Source organism: Parasteatoda tepidariorum, chromosome 1, assembly GCF_982258835.1.
Source record: "Parasteatoda tepidariorum strain Cologne lab strain chromosome 1, Ptep-v5.0, whole genome shotgun sequence".
Lineage (NCBI taxonomy): Eukaryota > Metazoa > Arthropoda > Arachnida > Araneae > Theridiidae > Parasteatoda > Parasteatoda tepidariorum.
Genome location: NC_141755.1, coordinates 88164608 through 88172468, shown reverse-complemented (window position 1 = coordinate 88172468; position 7861 = coordinate 88164608).

Genomic DNA, 7861 nt, shown 5'->3' with positions numbered 1-7861 from the left:
TGTTCTTTTGACGATATATGCTAATGACATTAGCAAGTATCATCCTTAGCAAATACCCAGAAAGCATGTAACTTTACGGCAAACTTGTGTCAGAATTTTCTTTTTGCTGTTTCAAACCTTTCATTCTAAAAAGGTTAAAAATTATTTTTAAAGCTTTTATAGAGAGTATTGTCACTTAGGTAAAATGGTCACATGTATATATATATATATATATATATATTATATATATATATATATATATATATATATATATATATATATATATAATATATATATATATATATATATATATATATATATATATATTATATATATATATAATATATATATATATATATATATATATATATATATATATATATTATATATATATATATTATATATTATATATATATATATATATATATATATATATATATATATATATATATATATATATATATATATATATATATATATATATATATATATATATATATATATATATATATATAAGGTCCATAATGACGTTTTAGCTGACGTCACACTAGAGATAGAATCAAATTGCGTTGTCCATAAATATTTGAAGACAAGGTGCATTTCAGCTGAGCAGACAAGATGTTGCGAAAAGAAACCTTATAATGACCTAGATTTAAGATTATTTTCTCCTTAAGAATAGCTTTATTCAAGGATTTTTTCACGCTAAGACAACCTCGATTTAAGGTTTTTATGTAGAAGGTTGTTTTTCAAGGTTTAGGGTTGGGGTAATGTGTGTAGAATAGAGCAGATTGTGACAGATCTCGTTTTAAGATTAGAAGGTTTACGCGCAAACCTCATTAAAACCTTTTTAGGTTCACATTAAAAGGTATTTGCTGAGTGAAAATAAACTTTATTTTGCTATCTGGGATAGTATCTCGCGTCAGGGACCCGATCAAGACAAATTCAGGCCCAAGGCCCACTAAATTTTTCTGGGCCCCTTACAAAATATTTTGAAATTAATTTACTGAAGAGTAGTCCTAATAACGAAAAAGAATCTATTGAACTGCATGATTCAAGAGAAACATTCTAAGATATTTTGAAAGCAGACAATTGAAGATTATTTTTCTAAGATAAAGTTTACCTATCTATAAATTAAAGCAAAATATAAAACAATGTTATGTCAAAATAAAAATAGTTTGGTGACCAAAAACAATTGAAATCAGTGATTTTTGCTAAAAGTCATTGATTAACTGAATTTTTTTATTGTAAGCTGGAATTAATTTTTATTTAGTTCTTAAACCACCACATAGCTAGTCCACCATTCATTAGACGTTTTACTAATTTTTGAGGCCCCTCAGAAATTGTGGGCCCTAGGCCTACGCCTATTGGGCCTAGGCTATATTCAGGCCCAGTCTCGCGTACCATTCGAAGTATATGTTAGTACGCAAAAATCCCATCTTTTGATGAATTAGTTTTTTTTTGTTCCACTATACATTTTAATAAAGATATTCCTAATAACTCTATGCTTAAAAATATTACATCATAAAATGGGATTTCATGATATCTGTATTAATACTTTTTCTGTTAATAATGTTACAGGAAAAAAAAAAGATCATAAAATTCAGGTACTCTCAACTTCGCAATCAGACAATTCAGAAAAATAAGAAAAACTCAAACATATTGCTTCAGTTTTAAAGTAAACATTCATCATAACTCCAGAACTGTTATTTACCCGTCTGCATTTACTCAAACAACATTCCGTTGTCGTTCGGAAACATATTTTTATTTCCAAAACTTTAGAACCTCTTTGTTTGGTCACTAAAAACACAGTTTTCTTCATTGGCAAAACATAGCTATTAATCCCGGGGGCAATAAAGATAGATTAGACGTCGAATAGCAGTAAAATATTTTAATTTTCAATCTCTGTCATCGTTTTTAAAAGAATCTTCTCTTACTTTAATAAAGTGCAGGGACCCGCCCCCTGGGGCTCAACAAACAGAAAGTGTGTATCAGCGCCTTTTAAGAAAAGTGCTACTTTCTCGGTAATTGAGTCACATCTTTCAATGCCGATTACTAGGCAATCTCTGTGTTTACTTTTGTGTCAAAGATTTCGACGGATAATTAATATTTCTAACAAATTCATTGTCTGTAAATATTTGATGGAGAAAAAGGAGGCCTTGAAACTCAGAAAACGACTTGCAAGTAAATAGAAATGGTATCTGTTCTCCAGGGAATGAATTCTTGCGAGAAAGGGTCATTTTTGCCAGTATTTTGCGTACAGATTATCAACTTGTTCCTAAAATGACCAAATGCTAGGATATTTTGCAATGTTTAAATTTCTAGTTCGTTCATTAAAAAAACCAAATGAAAAGGATTTCGATAGTATGAATTTAAATTCAATTTTTAAAATTAAATTCAGAGTAGCCCAATTTTTTTAGAGAATGAATACTATTGCAAACGGTGCGCTCTAGGCAGTCTAAAGCATTCAGATTATTAAGCTTGTTCATAACGATGCCAAATGCGGTGAATTCTTTTAAAAACAAGTTTATATTTAAACTATTAATTCATTTCATAAAGTCACTAAATACAAAGAATTTCGATGTGCATTTAAATTTCGTTCCGTTCATAAAGTGGCAAAATGCAGTGAATTTTTAAACTAAGTTTACACTTTGGTGTATCGCAGGTAAAAGTCTCAGGTATATTTTATTTTATGACCGCCGCTGAACAGCCGACCCAATTTTTGGGTTTACGACAACTAATGTTCAGCTCCGTAGCTTTGTAATTTTGAACCCGATCCAGAAGACAAGGAAACTCCTGGATCAGTACCCCCAGAGGTATTGATTTGTTATGGGAACATGGAGGACTTTGAGACTCGACAGATTTAACGTGCATCAGTCACCATTTACTACACGGGGAGTCTTCGACAGGCGGGGACCGAACCCACGAACTCTTGGACATGTGCCCGGCACCCCACCGACCAGGCTATCCCGGCCTAGTAGCGACAATTTATCAGAATTATTGTTGCACAGCACTTGTGGACCTGCTACAAGGGAAGTATTAGTTGATTATGGCAGTAAATGAAAATCATTTGCCATAATTGGATGTTAATCTGTCAAACCATCGTTACTTTGGTAAGGTAATGGGTTTGGTGTTTACCAATATCTTCTAGTGGTTCCATCATGGTGTTGTTCATCGCCTGTAAACTATTGAGTTTGAAAAATTAGCATCATGGAAAACAAACGTATCTAATTTGGAAAACAAACTTATCTTACTGCCTTTGAACAAGATTAGAAACTTATGTTAGCGCTAATTCATTCATCAGGTATATTTTGACAAAATTGAAGTTTTTGCAATTTCGCATGTAAATTTTTCAAAGAACAAAGCACTATTTCTTAAGCTTAAAAACAGCAGATTTAGCCTAAGGCATTCTTTATTTGTTGTATTTTATCTTCTTTATCCTTACATTCTTTATTTGTAGTTTGTTTGTAGCACAGTGCATTTAATTTTGATGCATAAATTTGAAAAAAAATAGTGAAATATGGAGAAAAAAATAGTGAAATATTGAGAACTGAAAGTATGGAGAACTAACATCCTAAAGATCAAGAAGGATATACACTAAAAAGAAATTAAAGTGGAGTCATTGACAACATGACAGCTTTGTTAGGGATGTATTACCATGCAGTCAGTGTTGTTAGTTAAACTACCGCAAGCAACTCCAAGCAAACAAAAGAAACCAACAGTAGATCATACGGACACTATATACCGTAATTTTGAAAATCGAAGTGGAAGTGCATAAATTACCAGATGGGAAACAGAATTATTCAGATGATTTTTGAAAGTTGCAGATTCGAGTATTAAATTAGTATGTGTAAAGATGGTGAACAGAAATTTATCTATGAATGAAAATTTTTTAAGCATACAGATGAGAAGAAATAATAAATAATAATAAAAAAAAAACTCTATAAACATTAAACTTCGTAAATAAGCAAACTCTGTAAAAATGAAGCTTAATAAATTGATTGGAAATACGGATTAAGATTTATACATTTATACGAGATACATGTATATATTCGCGTATAAATGTATAAATCTTATAAGAAAATATACGAATACGAGCTCTTTTATTAGGAATTGCCAATTGAAATAGAAAGTATTAGTAAAATGCAGCGGTATGTAATTGCTACTTTAGAACTAGATAAGCAATCAAACTGAAGAACTCTACTTTTTTTTTCCAACTCAGTCGGAAGCTTTCATTTAAATGGAATTAGGTATCCATTAACGCAACAATCTGTGCCACCCAAAAGAACATTTTCTCTGGAGAAAATCACCATTCAAATGAGGTTCTTATTCCACGAGCAAGCGATACTTTTTTTCTTCTTCTTTACTTTCTTCTCCTTCAGGAAATATTCTATTCCCTTCTCTGCCGAGTTGAGAGATATTGAACGTTAGAACGATCGTCTGCTGGAATAAAGGAGGTTGACAAGAAAAGACGTTAGGGGGTGGCAGGTGATTCGATCGAGATGTTACACTGTTAAAGCTGAAAAAATGAGGTATCGAACGAAGTCAGGTAGAAAACATGACTCCTTCTATTCCAAACATGTATGTGAAAGGGGAAACTGTTCGAGAAAGTAATCAAAAATATCATAATCTTTTGCTCTTAAAATATATTATTTTAGGAAAGGATGATATTTACGTTATTTTTTATGTTGTTTTTAATTTTGATCCATTTTCGAATTCGTGGTTGAATTTTGGCTGAAACTTCAGTCTCTAAACGTTTTTGCGTGTTGATTTAATAATAGTCCAACTTCACGAAATAAAAATTTAGTTGGGGCACTATTAAACTTTCCATTTCATATTTCTGCAAGCCATTTCTGTCTAATTCAAAAGTTTGTTCTATTATGTCTGTACAAGTCATTTGTGTCTAGTTTAGAAACTAGTACATACGTGTCCTTATACGTCAATTCTGTATAGTTTAATAACTAGTATACCATCAGCTTATTTCCTTTCCTAAAAAGTGGCAGTTAGAAATCAACCAAGAAAGAAAAAAATACACTCGATAGATATTAAGATCCGGTATGATGAAGATTCATAAATGAAAGTTTATGTGGGGACATTAGCTTAAAATATTACGTTCATTTCTTAATGTTTTACTGTGACACTAAATGTTCTAATGTGTTGTCTGATGTTCTAGTTTCTAATGTCTTGTAAGGCATGATGTATCACTAAAATAAAGTATCACTATCACTAGCTGTAGTCAGTGGGTGAATACTTTAATCAACTTACTAAGGGACTGAGGGTACGCAGTATCGATATTCGTTAAGCTGGTCTTCCGTAAAGTGCTCGATTTCGTGCGCAGATCTTAGGGTTACAAATGAGATACAATAGTATACCACCTGCCTATTTCTTTTGCTAAAAAGTGGCCGTCAGAAATCAACCAAAAATGAAAAAAAAATTACACTCAATAGATATGAAGATTCGGTATGATGAAAATTCATAAATAAAATTTAATGTGGAACCATTAACTTAAAATATTACGTTCATTTCTTAATGTTTTACAGTGACACTAAATGTTCTAATATCTTGTCTAATGTTCTAGTTTCTAATGTCTCGTAAGACAAGATTCCCAGTAGATCACTAAGATAAAGTATTACTTTCACTAGTTGTGGTGAATACTTTGATCTGCCTGCTTTTTTAATGTCTCACAGTGACACTAAATGCTCTAATGTCTTGTCTAATGTTCTAGTTTCGAATGTCTTTTTTGATGTTCTAGTTTCTAATGTCTTGTAAGACATGATGTATCACTAAAATAAAGTATCACTATCACTAGCTGTAGTCAGTGGGTGAATACTTTAATCAACTTACTAAGGGACTGAGGGTACGCAGTATCGATATTCGTTAAGCTAGATTTAAATTAAGAGCTCGATTTCGTGCGCAGGTCGTATGGCTACCAATGTAGGGGAGCCATCCTCTCAGTAGAGGGTAAAAATTGTGATGAATTTCTACGGTTAAGTTTTCAGGGATGTTACTTAGACAGTCTCCAATAGCTCATCGTGCAACTCTAGTGCGACATAAAGAAAGTATTAGTAATATCTTCGATCAAAATTATTCTTTACAACGCATGTGTGAATACACTGTGATGGATTACTAACTATTTTACAGTGATAATTTTTAAATTACGTGTAACTTATAATGCAATTAAATTAAAACACTTAAATAAGTAAATAAATGGGTCATATGTGCGTCACCTCTAAGGACGTTGAATCTTGCAATAACAGGCAAATCATAAAGAAAGTCAATTCGGTTTCACTATTACATAAACGAAATATTCACTGTAACGTACTCACAGCGCATATTTCAATGTTACTTTTTGTCTTACTCGCAAATCGGCCATCTGGCAATACTAAAATGATACGGTTAGTTCAAGCTATGGATGTGAAAAATAGGCACTCTCAAACTTATGGTTTATTATTTCAATCTCATTTTTGTTTGAGTTTTTATTTAAATTTCGTTTTTCTTTTTAAAAATTCAATGAAGAATTTTATTAAAAACAGAGAAAATAAATATTTGTATAGATAGTTTAAAAAGAGTATTTTTGTAGCAATTGTTAGCCATAGATTTCATCCATATTTATTTTGCTTTCAGTTCGAAACGATTAATAGTGCAAATTCAGGAAAGAAACATGCCTTTTATTCAACCAAGAAATGAATTTAAAACATGAAAAATAGATGTTAAAACATTTAAATCAAATCAGAAGGTGGCTAATAAGCAATGAGCAGCGTGCAAATAATCAGTGAGCACCTTGAATAACGTTTGACCGAATGATTGAAATTTTATGTACTAAAACACATCATTAATGGTTCAAAGGTAGGTCCTACCCTAGTGCAGCGAAGATATATTAGCAAATTTGAAAAAATAGTAATTTTTGACGGATTTAGATTTCTGACCCCCAAAACATAGTGGGTAGCCGCGATCTGGGAAATACAGTCCCAATAGTGTGGTCAGGAAAGCGATCTAGAGTTTAGACCTCTTAAAATTAAATTATAACCTTTTAAACGAATGAAACATTTTTGCACACACTTATAAAATTAATTTATCCAAAGATAATTCTTTGCAAAAATAACGTTTTGTAAATATTCATTATTTTTTTATTGTTTTATTTAATACTAGCCGCCTAAGGCGGCCAGCTGTCCGCCACGCTAAAGGTTTCCACAAATAAAGTTTTTTAAAACATAGCAGGAAATCTGAAGATTAGTGGACAATTAAAGTGTTTCTGTCCTGCAATTTTGTCTTCATATCCAGTTCTGCTGCAGATGTGTTATAGCTCTTGAGGATGTTTGAAGATGTAACTTTGCTATGGTAACCTAACCTATAATATAACTATCAGGTGGAGACTTGTTTTTTTTTCTTAAAAAAAGGCCTCAGAAATTGTAAAAGCATACAAAAGTTGCTTTAAATACATGAAAAGAACACGAAAACGAATTAATTTTTTATGGTATCTATTTCTCTATAATTTTTTTATGGTATCAATTTCTATTTCTATATCGCTACAAAAATTAACGTCGGGTAGACTATATTTGAGGGTGCCCCTTGATTCTCGCCAAGTTGTGATCGCGGTTGATCGCCAAGCTGGGCGATGTTGAAACCCAATCGTGATTCTCAACGGTTTAGATTTTAGCGTTATTAATGTTCAACGGTATGCGTAATTTCAGAGGTCCATTAGTTCTTCGTTAGATACCGGCTGGTAAGGTTACTTTTACTTCTGGTCAATAAGATCGAAGGTATGTGGGCAGTCGTAAAAAGGGACTTTATAAAAAAATGTCATCACCAGATCGGTACCACAAACGCCATTTTCGATTCATATTTCGCCGAATTTATGTGACGATGGAGCAGTGCCGTAACTTCA